Here is a 19,315-nt window from a genome sequence, read left to right as displayed (position 1 = left end):
TTTAGGGAGGCAATCGTACAAAATGCAGTCTGCCCCATCCGTTCAGACATACAGTGACAGCGCTTTGAATTCCCCACTCCTACATCTGTGAGCTAAACTGTAAGGTCATCACTCCCTGACCTCTAGCTCAGCTAGCCCTTCAAAATACACACAATGAATAAAAATTGGAAATGCCGAAGAAAAGAGAGCTAGAACCTACAGTACATGGAGCTTGTGCAGAATCTGGCAACGCTTTGGACCTGCCCATCTGTTCTCAGTGATAATCACCTCCCTCCACCACAGCCTTGCAAAGTGATTATGCTAAGCATCCCAGTTAACCAATAACACACAGTTTCATTTCAAGCAAGCATGCACAGTGAAAAACAGAGGACCTCTTCTGACTAACCTGAAGCATGCCTTGTGTTCAGTTTATAGCTGTATTTGATAACAACGGTAATTTTATCATTTCAGTTGCTGACAGCTATGTTAGCACATACCAACTTGCTTTAAATAACACAAAGGTGGGGGTTTTTTGTTTTGACTGTCTTGCCTAGATAAAGGAAACAGTGTATTGCTCTCCAAATTAATATTTTTTATATTTCTTAATTTTTTGGTGCTCCTGCAGACTGCAAATAGTAGGGAAAAATATTTGTGAGACTGTTTACAGAGCTACAGTCAGTTTAAATATAATACATATTATAAGCCTCTTTTCTCATTCTTTTCTAATTCTTTTTTCTCATCTTCAGTCTAAATCTCTCTTTAGGAAAGGTTTACCTAACATCACTAAGTATAAGGTTGAAATTTTATTCTCAGCCTTACTGTGCTTTACAAAGCTATAGACCTACAGCTTACCTCATTAGCTATACACAATATCTTTTAAAAAAGTTATTTTTTAAGGTTGATAATACTTGTGAACACCTGCACTGAACATCCAAAAAGCATTCATTGCATTTTTTCTTCACACACAGATCATTTGAACTACATGAAGACATTAAAGAAAGTAAGATTCAAAGACCTTGACACCTTTTAGCAACAAAAAATAAGTGTTTCATTTACAAAAATTGAAAAGTAGGGTTTCAGTAAAGGGTAAAAAATGTAAAGTGCTTGGAAAACTAACTTTACATGTTCTGTCAAGCACTTTGTATTTTATTCATAGTGTTTAAAAGAGAGACAGAGAAACCACTTAAGAAATGGTACTTTCAAAATGAAACCTGTCAAAAATCGAAAAGCCTGGTGAGTTGCCAGGCTGCCTCTGTTTTTTATTCTGTTTTATCTTAATGCTTTTAGCAACTGAAGATAATACAGCTTCTAAAGTAAAATGACTATGAAAGGAGTTGGGATAGATGCAGAGATGTCTGTCTGTTTAAACGTGTACGCCAGTGTGGCGCATACCACAATAATCATATTTTGTAAGCCAAAGGGAAAAAATCCTCTTAGATCCTAGCTATGGCTAACAATTTCTTATAATTATCATGATATTGCTTCTATAACATCTACTGAATCAAAGCAAAACCACTGTCTGGAACATTTTCTTGAGACCTAGATTTCAGATTACATATTATTCTCCCCTCTTTGAGTTCTTTTCCAGAAGATCTAGATGCCGGTATTAGCAAAGGGGCCCCTCAACTGGTCAAAGGAAAGATGCCAGATTGTTGGTAATCTGGGTATAGAACCTTTTATTCTGAGATGATACTTTCTCCTTTATAATCTACCTACCAAATGTGTGCTATTTCCCCTCAGTGCAATGAATAAAGTTTCTCTTACGGACACTTAAGATCGTTTGCCCTGAAAGATGACAGAAATTTACCTCTTAGTTTCCTCACCAAATGCATAATTTGAAGAATTCATGTTCAAAATCTCATGTACATTTCTCCAATAGACAATTACTTTCACTACTAAATAACTGTACCTATTAGCTTGAACTTCTCTTGCTTTAACTTTCACAACTATTTAATCCTCGTTTCCACCAGGGATATAGGAAACTCAGTTCTTCTTCCCGTATTGTCATTTCCTAAACCTTAAGCCAGTTCATTACTAAAAAAATATTGTCAACATCTCTAAGAAATGGTCAATACCAAAGTTAAATATAACTGCTCTAGTGACAGTCTCAATAATGCCTTCCATGATCATAACACTATTGCTGGATTTTGACTTGCTAGTTCCCTATTTGCTCCTTGTCCTGGTTGCAGCTGGGACAGAGTCAACTCTCTTCTTAGTAGCTGGTACAGTGCTGTGTTTTGGATTTAGTGTGAGAATAATGTTGATAATGCTCTGATGTTTTAGTTGTTGCTAAGTAGCGCTTATCTTAAGGATTTCTGCAGTTTCCCATGCTCTGCTGGCAAGCAGGTGTGCAAGAAGCTGGGAGGAAGCATAGCCAGGACAGCTGACCCGAACTAGCCAAAGGGATATCCCACACCATAGAATGTCATGCCCAGTATATAAACGGGGGGGAGTTGGCTGGGAGGGGCAGGTCGTGGCTCTGGCATCGGTCAGCGAGAGGCGAGCAATTGCATTGTGTGTGGGCCCCTCTCTCAGGGCGAATCCATTCCAGGGAGCCCGGCCCTTCACAAAGAAAAGAGAACTCTCCCCGGGGCTCCCGCCGGCTTCTCTGGGATCAGCTGCATCACCGCACTGGGCGCCACATGGCTGCGTGGTGCTTAGCTGCTGACTGGGGTTAAACCACGACACTCCTCCAATTTGCACATCTTCTTCCAGCTGCAGCCTTCCACTGGGAGCTCTTATTGGGATCACTGTCCACCATGACTTAGCTGCCCATTATTTTGAAAAAATTACTGCTTTTCAAAATACTGCTCCCACTCTTTTACCTGTTGTTTTGGCTTTTCTGCTTAGGTGAAGTAATTTGCACTAAAAAAACCCACCACCACCACCACCAACAAAACCCAACAACCCCTCCCTCTCCCTGTATTTAAGTTCCAATAAACACATCTCCTTAGCTAATCAGTATAGATCAGGAGAGAAGGCATGGCAGTATAACTGTTACTCTATCTCTCCACTAACTTTTACCTCATGTGAAAACGCTCCCAGTAATGACTATAAATTTTCTTTTAGCTCACTGCACAACAGGCCAACACCACATTCTTGCAGGACCCTCATGAAATCAGAATGTAATTTTGATGTAACATTCAAACAGCTTGAAAACATTTGTGTAAAACAGTGTTTTTCTGAAAAATATGAAACCAGCCTCCTCTCAGGAATCAGAGTATAGGTGAATTCAGTAAAGTATGAACTGATGCATGGCAGAATGCGTGCTCACAATTACAGAGAGAGACAGTCACATTTCAGAAAAGCCAGCAGCCCCAAAGCTGGGATTCAGCAATCTCCTCAGAACAAGGAGCTGAAACCAGGTCTCCCATGTCTAATTGAATGCCACAACCACTAAGCTGGGTATCAAGCAACACGGCCTGAAAGCAAGCAGAAAGTGGAACAGAATAAAGGAAACTGAACAAACCCAACAGGACAAGTGGAGAAACAAACCTACAGACCATGACTACAACTCAGTGGTAGAAGTGCTCACAAAGGACGTAATCCCAATTCAAATACTTGCTCCAATGAGTCTTCCAATGAATGATTTAATTATTCCATGAAGTGAGAGAGTTGTAGTGGAGGAAAAAAAATCTATATGAAAAGAAGAGAAAGCCTACATCTTTAAAAGTATGAGACATGGCAATGCTCCTGAGATGGCTTTAGTTCCAATTACTTTTGAATGTATGAGTTACCAAGCTCTGACTCTATATTATATGTGTTATGTTTACTTTGCATTTTAATTACATACCCCTCTCCAAAACGTTCAGTCTGGTATAATTTAAAAAAAAAACAACTAGTGTTCTTCTTTCATGTGTAGCCTACTGTTTTTTATAGTAGATACAAAATGTAGATATATGTTGATATATGTAGATATATAGAGATACATATGTATTAAAAACCCAGTAAGTTACACATCAAAAAAGAAGGAATATATATCTCTGTCTATATATATATATCTCAGACCATTATGTGAAGTACTTTGAAAACTCAGGGACACTAATACAAAAACTTGTATCTCTGATTGCAGAGACAGGATGCACTTTTTTAAATTGACAAACACACTTAGCTTTTTAATATGCTAGTGCTTGTGTGATATAGTTTCTCTTCAAAATATGTAGTGCACTAGAAAAGCAGATGTTTTGAGTTAAGATTTAAATCACCAGCTCTTATTAAATTAGATGAGTAATTATCCAGAAACATAGACTTTATATCACATACTGTTCTCATTTCTGTCTCTATCAGGGAAAACCATGTTGAAGAAACATGCTTTCCTCCAGGAGCAGTGAGAGTGTGTGATTTTCAGAACATTAGAGAGCTTTCACATTAAACCTAGACCACATCACTTTTACTTCACAGACTCACAGAAACCCTACTAAGCTTCCAAAATCTACAATACTGTACTTGTATTGACGTTTCTTTAATATCTGCTGTTGTAGACATCGATATAGAGGGAGTATCATACCATACATTACTCATCTTGCTAAAATTCCCTGAATTTGCTTTAAACTGAAAACTGTTAATGTTTAGAGTTCTGATCTCCAACTATTAATGGCTGAAAAGATGTTAAACCTTTACCACAGTTCAGACAAAAGATATTCAAATTGCATATCAAATTGCAATGAATATCTTCATAAAGTCACATATCACATCTAATCTTTCTCCATATCCAAATTAATTCACAATTCTTTTTAGCTCATTTAATGAAGTTCTACACCAAAAGTATTTCCATTTTTTCCATCAAAAAAGCAACACAAAAACATATTGTCTGACAAATGAATATACTTTAAAGAATATATAAAATTCATACATATCAAGTTTCAGAAACTAACCTTTCCCAGCTGGTATAGCTCCCAGAAAGCGAAGTGGGAGGGAGAACTAAGGAAAATGAAACATAGTACGAGGAAGTTTTTGTTCCCTTTCAGCCTTCTGGTACAAACAGAAAATCCTTTTAGAATGGAAGACTTGTAGAAATAGATCAGCTTATCTTATTGATAAGTAAAGCCTGTTATTCATCCTGTTTCTGTAATTAAGAGCTGATTATCAACATTTTCCATCACTGTTCTTTGTTGCTTTGTGTCTTGAATATACAAATACCAATGCTTGTACAGGGAAGTGTGTCTTACAAGAGCAAGTGCTGGTACCAAGTCAATATGCACTTAGCCTTATTTTAACCTCAAACATAAGGATTTAGGTAACCTATGAAGGCAAGTACAAGGCAGAACAAAATATCTTCTGTTAGCTGTATAAACTGTATGCCAGCAATAGTAAAGGATAAAACATGTCCCAACAGGTCTATTCTGTACGATGGCTTCCCTTTCAAGCACAAGGACAATGACTGAAGCTTTCAGAGAAAATGCAAATACGAACATAATTCCTTTTTGAAGTACCCTTGCTTTGTTGTATATACTGGGACATTTTACCAAGTATTGCAAAAAACAGAGTCAACATTGACTAATCAACTTCAAACTTTCATAACCATTTCTCTTTTAAATGGCAAACTTCAGAATTCATTTTTCTAACACTAACTATCTCTATGCTACAAAAGGTCAATAAATTTAAAATCACTGATCCAATATCTAAGTGAGTTTATGAATACAGGAGCTAATCCAGAATACATTTTCTACAACCTATCAAGTATGCAGTCCATAATCAACAATCAATAAATGCAACCACAATGCAAATAAGTCCAAAAGACACAATGCCTGATCTTGCAATTTGTTTGCTTGGGCAGAAAAAAAATTTCCCTTCCTTTTGTACATTCTGGACAGGCAATTGTTGACCACAGCTAGAACTCTTGTGCAGCAGTGGCCTACAATATTCTGGTCATCACAGGTGTGAGAAATTAATTCTCACACTCTCAAGAATTACTGATTAAATAGTTCTATATCTGACTCCCTTTCCACATGGTTCAACAAAGCTGGGATGAAATATCCAAAGTACCATTCTGTTTTTCTTGAAACACTTCAACTACTCAGCACTGGATCTGTGTTTCCTCTATATAACTTGACCATCAGTAAATCAAGATTGTACGCAGAAGCTTATTAGTAACTGAAATGAACCTGATATAAACACTGGTTTTTTTCTATTTTTAAGTTATGTGTTGATGACAGTGACTCACTGAGTGAATCTAAAAAAGAAACTGAATGAAAACATAATGCTTGAATATAGAGAAGTGTTCTGGACATTAAGCATAACGTGAGAGTTAAAGGAGGAGAGGATGGCAGAGTTGCAAGAATGTGTGATGAAACAACAAAAAATTGAGGGAAGATTTATCTCTGTTCCACTAAGTTGTATCTTACCTGATTTGACAAGATACATACTTTTCTTTTCTCCACGACTCTTGAGCTTCAACTGCCAAAAGCAGAGATACTAAGCTATATTTAGTACACAACCTGTGTCCTCTGCCATTCACTTTTGATGCCAGGAATGACAGCATTTCTGTTTTGTGGCATAACTACATATTTAATGAAAAAGTCTAGAGGCCCTTTGGAATTGAAGACACGTTTTAATGTAGAATCATAGCAGTGACTACATTTATGAGTATTTTTAATAAAATTCCAGTCAAATCTAACATTAACTCTTGATGAATCAAGACCAAAAACTCCAAAATAATGTGATCCCAGATGGTAGCAAAGAAATAATGAAAACAGTCAGCTTGTTATTTCACCCTGCATCATATCACTTAGGTATCACTTTTGTTATTTACATCCTTTAAGTTGTTTATATTGTAACATTATACAGAGTGGTGTCACTGTACTGGCAAAATAAGAGTCATTTCTTATCAGTAAAGGTAGAATCTAAGTCACATAAACTACTGCAAAGGATCACAGTACATTAAGGATGAGAGAAATTATGAAAGAACGTAAGAGATGATAATCAGTGCCTATGTATCATCCTCGGCAGAGAGGCTTTTTCTTTTTAAGTGAACATCTTACATTATGTGCCTCATCATGAGGTTAAAAATAGGAAGAGGGCCTATGATGGAAAAACAAAAGATACAAATTTGAGATAACATGTTCAAGCACTACAGCTTAGCACAGCTCACTATGACAGTATTATTTTATTCATTTTCATTGTATTAATTTATTTTATACTGATTCTGCAATCTTTACATACACTGAGATGTATCCTGTTCCACAAGTATAAAAACTATTCAGAGAGTAAACTACTAATGAAAATGAGGAGCAGAATTATATCTAGAAGATAAAGGCTGTCAGTAAAGCTTGTGCCAAGGCAATTGTCTTTGTCATTTATTTCTACTTCTGCTCCATCTGGAAAATATCTTTTGTCTTAATGAGTGAAGCAAGTTACTAAACTGGTCCTTTGAGTAAGAACTTAAAGAACTGAATCAAAAGCTAAAACTGACAACTGATTAGTCCCATATTTTACATGGGAACTGGGAATATTCATTTGAGTAAGGATTGTGGATATCAGTAGGCCTTTGCAAAAGAAGGTCTGTTTGTTTTCTTTCTCGATTAAAATCTCATAATTTTTCCATGGTGTCAGTGAACATATTTCTGAACGAAATGAACATAAACCGGAGAAACATGAATAACCAGAATAAAACCCATAAAACTGCATAATCATGCCTTCTTTCGTATTGTGCAAGAATTGAAATATGACCGATGTTCTAATAAAATTCCCCAAAGTAGATTTACCCTAGTAGCTTTCTGTGCTGAAGCTAACTAGAGCAATGATTCTGAATGGGATTACAACCCTTGGAACTGGAATCTGCTAAAAGGAACAATATTTACAGTCATAGTTCCAAAAGCAGTAATTAATTTGGTTGTTTAATTGAAGACATCTTTCATCTAATTTTCAAGGATGCTCAGTCTTTGAATAGCCTCTCTAAGTTGCTTAAGCCCTGCTGATGCTGTTATATGCCATTTTGAGCATCAGGTCTCACTGTTGTACACATAACAGGCCAGGTACTTGGAGTGACTGAGCAAGTTTGAAAATGTCAGTCCTGTTGCTCCAACTCTATTCACAAAATGTAGTCTTCTACAGATGATGCAAAATTCCCATTTATGGCTGAAGACAAGCAATCAATCAAACCTTCTAATGCTTTTTTTCTTTAAGTACATACCACAAATCAGTAATAACGTATTAGCTTGAAAAGACTTCAAGACTTTCCTATAGTGCTATAGACATCTCTTCATTGTCATACATACAGCCTTATAAAGATAAGCGGTCATGGTAGACAGCAGAAACAGTGTCTCTTCTGAGAATGTATCCTTTTTCTTCTGCACTTGTCCTTAACCTCTTGATGCCATTTTCCCTTTCAAAAGTGCAGTGGGAGTGTTTGTGTACTGATACTGTCTAAAATCATCTTTCCAACACAGAAAAGATATGGGATTATAAAACAAAACAGTCAATACTGTCCTGAGGGCAAATGGCTGTTCCAGCTCTTGACTCAGCAGACTTTCATTTCCCCTTACAAGCTATTATAAAAATATAGAACGATCCAGCAACTGCATACCTATTAAGTAGAAGCAAACGTTGCATTTTTCTGGGACGAAAATTATGATATACAAATACTGTTGAAAGATACTTTTTCAGCGCTTCAGTGAATTCAAATAAAACTAAATATTTTTTATTTTTTATGTCGTTCGTAATTCAGACTTGGGCAATCATAGAAAGTACTGTGCTGACTGATGCTGATTTCATGTTGATTTTCAATTATCCTATACATCTTTCTGAAAATTCTGAAAAAGTTAAAATGTAACAACATAAAAACACTATTTTCCTAACCGTTGGGCTGAACGGCTTCAAAACATGCTAAATCCCAAAAAAGGAGTTTCTAAGTCTTAGTCTTCACAATAGCCACCTTTATTAGACACATTTGGAAAAAAAAAGTAGGATAGGATATTAAGTAAGTAAGATAGTATTTATAGGACATAGGAAAAATAAAAATATTTTTTATTTCCTTTCTGCATTCAGTCTGGATGACATAAAAAGGGAAAAAAAAATTCCCTTCAATATTCATCATGCAAGTGACTAAGCAGCATTATTCACGATTTATCTTGCCATGCATCTAAAAAGTGCCATAAACTTACAAGCAGTGTAATACATATGTTCTTAACATTCTTATGGCCTAATCTATACCTCCCGCTAGAAAATCGAGATGAAGATGGATCAATAACTAACAAATGTGGGTGCCAATATTAACTGAAGAAAGAACTGTTGTTATTAAAGATCATGGTCTAAAAACATACAATTGGACTGAACAGTCAGGAAAAATAGCTACTTGACAAAAGCATAAAAATGTAGTCAAACCTAAACTAAACACTGTGATACTGACACAGTACAGCTCTCATCTTTACACAAAATCTTGTCCCTTTTGCATGGTAGCAGATGACTACTGCCTGGTGTTCCACACTCATAGCTCATTTTGAAAATGCTGAAAGCTTAGTGGTAAGACTATAAAGATGCTAGATCAAAAGAAGAGCATTATTCATGGACAGAGAGCCTCAGGTGGAGTGATACCAGGTGGGAAGCTGAGAATTATGTGGCTGCTATTGAGCAAGGACTACACCCCCACATTGAAAGCTCCTTGCCAACGTATGTAAGGTAGCTTTTCCATTTCTTTCTTTCAAGGAAGCAATGGCAGGAATGAACATCAGCATCTTCTGGTGGGCTTTATTTGCAGTGTAAGTACCAGTGTCTCTGTGCGTTACCACAGGCTCCCTTTAAAGTCAATAAAGACAGACACTTTCAAGGGGCACTGCTTCTGACCTATTTTAGATGTCTATTTTAGTTTGAGATGAATCACACCACAGAGGTGGGAGGCAGTAAAGACAGAAATGCCTACACTGTAGATGTCTGAAGTTAGGTGCAGTGAATCCTACCCCGAGAGCCTGAACCGAATGTTAAACAAGTCATCAAATTATGACAAGAAAATATTATAATCAAGGACAAAAAACCCCACCGCTAATTAAGTACACCTGAGGGAAATTTACTATTAGAAATAACTATTCCTATAACTATGTGAAACAAAACCAAAACCACACAAACCTGAAAATGGCTTTTCATACTTTCCTAAAACAAATGATGTGAAAAGCAACATCTGCAGCAACAAATTCACAGTCACATCCATATTCAGTCTGCTGTTATAATCACATGCAAGATTAACGTCCCAGACTAAGATACAGAACATTATGGAGCACGGCAAAATTAACTGCAAAATTACTCACATTTTATAAAAGGAAATATTGTGACACAAGCAAGTTAAATCACATCTACAAGGTTAAATAACATAGCTACCTCAGGCCAGGCAGTTTCTAATTCTTAGTACTATATCTGTGCTTATTTCATGTTCACTGCAGCATGAACATGTCTCTTTTGTACATTAAACTAATACAATATACATTTGTTATGATTCAAAGCTCAGAATTTTGTTTAGAATTTCATACAGTATCAAGCAGCTTTAAATTTTGGTAAGTGCCAAGTAGCGGTAATGTTAATTAACATGTTCTTAAGGTGGCATAGGAAATCCTTAAAAAATTGTAGAGCACCAGATACATCATGAACTTAAGATGTATATAAAATATATGCACCTATGGCTAATAGAATAGTAAAATCACAGTATTTCTCATGTGTAGAAAATTTTCCTAATTGAAGTGCATTAGGAAGAATTTTCATTTGGAAAAAAAAAAAATGGCACAAGACAACCACAGATGTAACCTGCATTATCCATATAAAAGTGTAGTCCTTTCTTGAGTCTGACGAAGTATGTATTCTCAGCAATACCTTATGGGAAAGATACCCATGGAAAAATCATACACACAATATAATTTGTTTGACTTCATCAGTTTTAAATTTTTTCATCTTTCAACTTCACCCACTGGCCTCTATTCTGTTAAGAAAATAAATAGATACATTTGGTGTAGCTCATCCATAGCAGTTATATTTTACATAAATATGTCGTGGTTTATTTCTCCTTTAACCAAACAGTGCTAATCCTGGCAGCCTCGCTTCACTTAAAAATTCCTTCTTACCTCTAATCATTTTCACTATCTGTCTCTACATCTCCAGATAGCAGCTTACCATGACAGAATATGTCTTGCTCCTTCTCTGCACATCCAGATGGAAATCAAAAGGAAACATTTTATCTTACTCCTACTCCTGTCCATTTACCAAGACTCCAAACCTTCTTGTTGGCGCATGGAAAACGGCACTGAAATTGCAGTTAACTGTGGTTTGCTAAGATTGAACAACATTACACCTCAGAATAAACAGGTGGCATATGAACCAATTTAGACAAGCACAAACACAAATTGTAACTCAAAGCTTTCGGACACTGACCAATAAAGAAATTTCATTAAACGGCAGAACGGTTTTCTACGTTTGCACTCTCTGTTTAACTGAAAAAACTAAGATGACCATGGATGTGGTTTGACAGACAAGCAAGATAGAACAGTTGGGAAAATAAATCACAGATGAGTCAACAATTTAAATAAAACTTGTGATTTTATTTTTTAAAAATTTCAAATGACTCACTCATGATTATCTCCCCATAATTTTCCATTACATACACTCCGCCTCATAATATCTGAACAGATGAACTTGGTTTCTGTTCAAGCTAAACAAGATATTTTATTGCTTCATATGTCTTTGAACTGCTCACATATTAAATTAACCAGTGAACTCTTCATTTGCTTTACAAGAACCTTGAAAAATTCTCCCTAATTTCTGCAATTTCATTTTTGCAATTAATGCATCTAAAAGGTAAAATGGTAAACAGTCATTAGAGAACAAAATGTCCGTTGTGGAATGCTGAATGCTATAGTTAGATTAAAAATGACATGTTAGATCAAGCTCCATGGTTAAAAATCATCCCTTTTCATGAGGGCTAAAAATAAGCTTTTACTATTATCAATAACTTTCAACAAGCACAAATCTGTTTCATAGATACCCTTTCACAGACTTTTTCAGCTCAGTTGTTTCTTGTTTCAGTTTAGACAAAGATCACCCTCCTAAGCAATCCTATCCCAAACATTACTGTGTTTCACTGTTACTGCCCATCTCCAGAGTTGCTATCTGAGTCACTGGAGACATTACCAGGGCAAGAAAGGGCAGGCATAACCTGTCAAAGCTAAAACAGAAGAGGTAGCAGAGTTGGCATGGAGGCTGTGACACCATTAGAGGGTAAAGGAAAGCTATATTTATAGGAGTAAACTAAATATGCTTGGGAAAGTTCCCAATCGTTGTGGCCAACTGGCACAGAAGAGTACACAAATATGCTAGTCAACACTGAAGTGTCCAAAGAGGCTGCATGCAAACTGCTTATTGGGAATGGTCCCTGCAACAGTCCCATTCCCTCACCGTACTCAGGAATTGCCAGGAAAAAGTGTAAATTAGCGTGAATGAAAAGTGTCCCAGGGTGTGGGCCAACAGATTACTACTACAGATGATTGTGTTTGACCATCCAGGAACATTTCCCAGTACTGTTTGTTTGATTTACTAGCATATAAACATGCCAAGCCTTTCCAGAAGGTTTAAAGTTACGGCACATAATAAAAGATTTCATGCATTTCCAGTCTTGCTGTTGAAAATCATTTGGTGTTTAGGGTAGTATTTAAAGACTGGATATGAATGATCAATATTAATCAACCATTTCTAAAACTTCAATCAAGATAAATCATACTGGATGCAGTGCAGTAGTTGCATTTTTGACTGAAGAATACAACATTGTAATTGGGGAGAGAATGTAGATTGGTACCACACAGATGATGGATACCTTTAATTCATTTCACTCAGTTATCCCTAGCTGTTGATGTAAAACAGCATGTGCTCTGCCTGTATTGTCTATAGAAGATCATTGATTCCTGGCAGCTGTGCTGCCAAGTCTTCAAGGCTCTTTATATGCAAGTCATCTAGAACAAACTTGGCACAAGTTATATTATCTAGATACTGTAATCATGTCTTCCGAATACAGAGTGCACACAGTCTGAAATAAAGCCTGAGAGAATGGGGAGACGTAAGTTGTCAAAACTTTACAATTTGTGGTATGTTTATCCATGTAGAATATTTGGGAGACTCTCCCCAGTTAATAATGAAACAGCACCTGAAAGGTGACTCAAAGATTCCGGCATGAGTTTACCACAAGCAGCAAACAAGGAGAAACACACACAGAGGTCTCAAACTAAAGCACAAAGCACATAATGTGTACAGCACAGTTAAAAAACACATGGGAAACATAACAGAAATATAAAAAATGCAAAGGGACAAAACCCAACAGACAGGCAGGAGAAAAAAACAAACCAAAACAATACAATGCAAGTTATATGGGCACTGTCAAGAACATAGAAAATCTCTTGTATTTCAAGCAAATACTTAGAAACTAATCTATCCTACTAATCTTCAAAAATGAGAAGATAAAGCAGGAAAGGATACAAATTAAAAAGATAATAGAAGATTTTTTCCTGTTAAAGGGAAAACCTGTTTGCAAAGAATCCACAAGAAAAGCCAAATGTAAAAAGATACAAACAAAACATTGCACAAGGTTTACATGTGTCTTGTAATCAGATGACAGAACTCAGGTGAATACAGTTAATGATACATAAATAGAATTGGTCAAAGGAAGTATATATCTTAAAAGTATCTTGAAGTTAGATGCAAGTTTCAGTCCTAGAATACGAGAACAGTAGTTCAGTGTGGAAAATAACTGATCTTGGAGAACGTTCAACTTTTGTAATGTAAGTTACACATAATTTATACAACAATGTGCGTGGTCTAGCTAAGAGGAATCATGTCATAAGCAGACATTCCTAGAAAAGCATACATCTTAGCAATATTAAAAGAGGATGACAGAAAGCTGTTGAAACATGAGAAGAACATGTTTAAAAATGAAAAAGGAAAAAAAAAACTTGAAAACTATTCCATGATAGTTGCATAAGGTACTAGAGAAATGGCTGAAAAATATGTCATTGGAAGACAACATTTGCATCATGTAATAGCCAAGCCAAAGAGCAACACAGCAGATTTGTTGGGCTGGTGGTGGTTGTGTTTTGTTTTATTTTTAAGGTGTTGGGCTCAGTTTTAAAATATCTGACCTTATTCTTAAGGAATGAGAGTTTTCTTGAAATAGAGGAGCTGAATTACTAGATGTGATCAAAACATTTCACATCTTTTCTCAGGCTAAGAAAGTGAAAGATGTTCCTATTCAAGGCATCCTTTGACAACTACTAATGCTTTCAGAATATGTTTGGGTCAAGAAATATCACTTTTTGCAGCATCCTAGACAGTAGAAATAGCCCTGTAGAAGCAAAAGTCTATCTCAGTCCTTGGGAGATGCTTGCAGAATGAAACAAATGTACATATGAATCACAATGTAAGGTTTGAATTCCAAGTTTTGCTATCCTCTTCCATAAAAGATTCCATATAGAATCATAGAATCATTTAGGCTGGAAAAGACCCTTAAGATCGAATCCAACCACAAACCTAACACTGCCAAGTCCACCACTAAACCATGTTCCTAAGCGCCATGTCTACACATCTTTTAAATACCTCCAGGGATGGTGACTCAACCACTTCCCTGGGCAGACTGTTCCAATGCTTGACAACCCTTTCGGTGAAGAAAATTTTCCTAATATCCAATCTAAACCTCCCCTGGCACAACTTGAGGCTGTTTCCTCTTGTCCTATCACTTGTTACTTGGGAAAAGTGACCGACACCCACCTGGCTACAACCTCCTTTCAGGTAGTTGTAGAGAGTGATAAGGTCTCCCCTCAGCCTCCTTTTCTCCAGGCTAGACAATCCCAGTTCCCTCAGCCACTCCTCATAAGACTTGCGCTCTAGACCCTTCATCAGCTTCGCTGCTCTTCTTTGGACACGCTCCAGCACAATGTCTTTCTTGTAGTGAGGGGCCCAAAACTGAACACAGTATTTGAGCTGTGGCATCACCAGTGCCAAGTACAGGGGGACAATCGCTTCCGTAGTCCTGCTGGCCACACTATTTCTGGTACAAGCCAGGATGCTATTGGCCTTCTTGGCCACCTGGGCACACTGCTGGCTCACATTCAGCCGGCTGTCGACCAACACCCCCAGGTCCTTTTCTGCCGGGCAGCTTTCCAGCCACTCTTCCCCAAGCCTGTAGCGTTGCATAGGGTTGTTATGACCCAAGTGCAGAACCCGGCACCTAGCCTTGTTAAACCTCATACAATTGGCCATCGGTCCAGCCTGTCCACGTTTTCCTTCTGACAATTTTTATCCTTTTATGTATTCTATTCTAAGCATTAAATCCGTGTGGTATGGAGGTATTTCTTATCTTCTGGAAATAAGAACGCAGCAGTTGCATAGTACTTTTAGATTGGCTTGTTTTCTTGATTTGGCAGGACAGATCTTCATGAAAAGTTTCTAAATTGAATATATTTCCAGACTTCTTTTAAATTTCCTAAAATTCAGCACAATGAACTACTCTGGATGATGACACTCTTTGTGGTCTGATATCTTTTATTTTCTCCCAACAGGGTTTTAAAAATATTTTCGACATTCTGATGTTGCTCTCTGAATAAGAAGGTATTCAATTGCTTAAGACCTGGCCTCACAATTAACTTAGTCTTGCTAACACCCACCCAGAAAAATCTGTATTTCTCTATATTACCATTGCATCCCAGTGATTCAAAGTCTCACTTCTTTTGTGCAACTTGAGATGAGGTGGTTTTTTACTTTCCAGTATATATCAGTAATTCAGACTGAGTGACATTGGCAAATTGCAGCCAAAAGCGTCAGTTAATTTTACATCTAACATAAAGTAGCTTACACAACTTTCTTCAGCTAACTCAATACTGTATGACCAAAGAAATTTTGTCGTTCTTATTGGGAGTGCTTGAGACCTGCAAACCTTAGATGGTCTCAAGAGTTAAGAATGGAGACCATTTGTCAAGACCAGCTCTTGATTCTCTGTTAAGATTTATGTTTACGTGACTTGACCAAAATCACACGAGTGGTCTGTAGCAGAGGCAGCACAGCATGCTTCAGAGAAGCATTCAACTGCTTTAGCCAGAAGGCAGGCTTTGTCTTATTCTGCTTCCTTGCCACACTCCAGCATCTTAACAGCTGTAATCAGTGGCACAGCAGAGTCCAAAAGACAACATCCTCCTTCACTAAGTGTTCCTGATTTAATCACCAGAGTACAGATCATATTGAATCTTGCAGACGGAAGTACTGCATAAAACTGTAGGCACCTCTGCTTGTAAAAGTTGAGGTTCTTTAACTTAATTTTTTTTTCAGTCTGCTTGTTTCACAAATGATTTCACCCTTCAGCAATATGCAGCTACAAGCAGCTGACTCTGGAGAAGCAATTTTTAATTAAAATCTGTTTTTCCTCCCCCTTTTGTTTCAGTTAATGATTGCCAGGAGGTGTTGCTAAACACAGGCCCTTTCCAGTACATGCTGAGCATCGTAATGTCCTATCACCTTCCACAGAAATGATGGGTGCTCGCCATCTATGATAAGTGAGAGGACATAGATATTTCTCCGGCAGCTGAGCTGTGCTAAATGAAAAATATTCACTGATAAGTTCTTATTTTGTAACCAGTTCTTCATTAAAAAAAATTACTTCCAGTAGTGAATAATATTGCCTTAAAAATTGAGACGTACAGAAGAAAAAGTTCTGCGTCAGTTATAATGGAAAATAACTTTTGACAGGATGTTCACGATTTAACAGTCTTCCGTGTTTCCTAAATCAACTCTTAAAGCTGTAATATATATGCTTTCATAATAATTTACTTCATGATTGGTTGGGGGTTTAGGACCTAAGTTTGAGCTAGGATCATGTGGCTAAATTCAGAGCACTGAATGTTTTTGCTCATTCATTCATTTAAGAAAAGAGCGATTAACTCTTATGTCTTTAAAAGTGCTGCTATCAAAACTACACTGGACCTTTTCCATCAGAAGAGTTATTTTCAAAATAAATATTTTTGTTCTATGGATTTGGTAGGTTACACAATGAAACTCGTCTGGTTTAGGCATTGATACACCTGGGGTTTCTTCCTCTTGTTTATTGGCTTCTTCAGGAATTTGGTGAGCTAGATTTTATAGAAACGATTAACAAAATGTTGCTTTCATTAAAATCTAGTTGGCTCAGACCTCATTTGATGTTTTGTTCTGAAGATGGCAGAACACAGGAGTTGTGTCTATGGCTATTCAGACATGTTACTATCCACAGAAAGTCCAAAATGGTACAACTCCGTGCAGCCCTTTCTGCTCTGTAGATTCTGATGCATCAGCCCTGGAAGCATACACAGAGAAAAGAAAGTACTTTTACTCCCTTTCTCCAGCTGATACAGAAAATATCACTGACCTAAACCCTGCAACAAACACACACACCATGAACACTGCAACTACCAAATGCATCCCCTAATGACTTATAATAAACTGCTAGGCTAGTTAAAATAAATGTTATACTATATGAGTAGGTTTCAAAACTGTTACAAAGCAAAAGCTGCCTCACAGAACAGTGTTTCTGCTAACACAGAATATTGCTGCACAGATATTGCAAAGATGACATAGGGAAAAAAATGTCTTAGATTGGAAGATGAGGAGCTTTTTCAATGAAACTAGGCTACATAAACAAAAGGATGAGGGAATAACAGTGGACTGGTTACACAATTACCACAAAAAAAAAAGACTTCATCTGCCATCTAAGTGAGGACTTATCCCTCTTGCATTGGGTTTTCCCTGCAATTCAGCATACAAGCATCTTAATGTACATGTAGGTGTTCAAAGGAATTGTCTAGCACAATGAATGCTACAAAGCTATGTTTTTTTCTACTTCAGTTAATAAAAAAAGAAGTGGTAGTAGAGCCAGTCTTTTTCCACACTATTCAATTGGCAGAGGGAGGGGTCTCCGAGCAGCACATGAGTACAACAGCGCTGTGTGGGGTGAACAGCAGCCCCTCCCAAGGTTCCAGCCAAAAACCAGAATACTTTTTGGTTTCTTGTTGCTGAAAGATGACATCATTGGAAGAGAAAGCTTTAGGTTTTGGCTTCTCTGCTGATGTAAATTTTGTATCACACTCTTACAAATATTTAAATATTACTCTGTCCCCTATGTCTTGCACTCAGTTTCTGTCACTTGAAGCATTTTAAAAATCAGCCTTCTCTGATAACTATGCAGTGTTGAGAATGTCTTCATAAAGATGAGGATGTTTCTTCAGAAAGAAAGGAAAACAAAGCCAAAAACAAGTAAAAAGGAAGATACTTTAAAGGAATTCACCTTATGTGAAAGAAGCAGCATTCCCACTGCATTGTGGTTGCTTCTAAAACAAAACTAATTATCCCCATATGACTTGCAGTTGCAGATACAAAGAGAACAAATGTGGGTATCAAACTATTCATGCAAAAATAATCTGTGAATCATCCTACCAAAGGTCACATCAAAGTTGCATACTGGCTTTTAAATAAAGGTTTTAGAAAAATGCTTAGGGAAGCTGCTGATATACTTAAAAAGAAGAAAAAACCACTCTATGGTTCAAGAAATTATGTTAAAATATTTATCATCATACAAGTAATTTATTGCAGAATGCACAGATTTAATGCCACACTAATCTCTGCTCAGTATCATGGTTTTCCATATATAGTAAATAGGCAGAGCATGCTATGTATTTGAGATTAGAAAGTGGCCCCTCAGTCACTAAGTAGGCTTTTCTTTAAGTATATGCCTATCCTATTTAAAATGTAAGGGCCCACTTTCTAATCTCCGTCAAGCAGGATGCAGTTAATGGACATCTACAAACATTCAGTATTACAATACATGTGAATCAGGTGATTTCTCAGATACGCAGTGATATATGTCACAAATTTAACAGGGACTTAGGCACTAAATCTTCAGGGTAAGAATAGCCAAGTTGACACTGATGCTCTAGAGGCCTATTTTCATTTTAATGAACATGGAAGTGAGGATTTATGTGCATGATTCATTTTATTCCTAGCCAGAGTTATTTGTTAAATGACATGAGGAAAACAGACATCTTCCCAGCAAAATATAACATCTTACACAGGATTTAAACCTGAAGCGACCATCGATATACGGTAAGATAGAAAGGCATTATAAGGCATTATTTCTAGCTAAAGACACTACATTGAAGCACGAAAACAACCTATTCGTTTTCAGCTCTGAGAAGCCGAAAGGCTGATTTTCTGAAATCAGCCGAAACCCTCTCCTGCACGCCCGCGCTCTCGGTTTGTGTAACACCCCCAAACACCAGCAAAACAAATGGCGACAGCCCGAGCCTCTTCCACTGACTGCCATCTGCTGTCAGGCCTCTCACAGCAGCAGGGGAAGGCC

The 19,315-nt window shown here is 37.1% G+C and overlaps 1 protein-coding gene across 1 annotated transcript in view; it reads right to left on the bottom strand.

The window, feature by feature from the left end:
* The window catches only part of PPFIA2 (PTPRF interacting protein alpha 2), a 333,148-nt gene that overhangs the window by 234,085 nt on the left and 79,748 nt on the right, over positions 1-19,315 (bottom strand). The gene's annotated exons all lie outside the window — the stretch shown is intronic.

Source organism: Gymnogyps californianus, chromosome 1 (genome assembly GCF_018139145.2).
Source record: "Gymnogyps californianus isolate 813 chromosome 1, ASM1813914v2, whole genome shotgun sequence".
NCBI lineage: Eukaryota > Metazoa > Chordata > Aves > Accipitriformes > Cathartidae > Gymnogyps > Gymnogyps californianus.
This window is presented reverse-complemented; position numbering and strand designations above follow the sequence as displayed.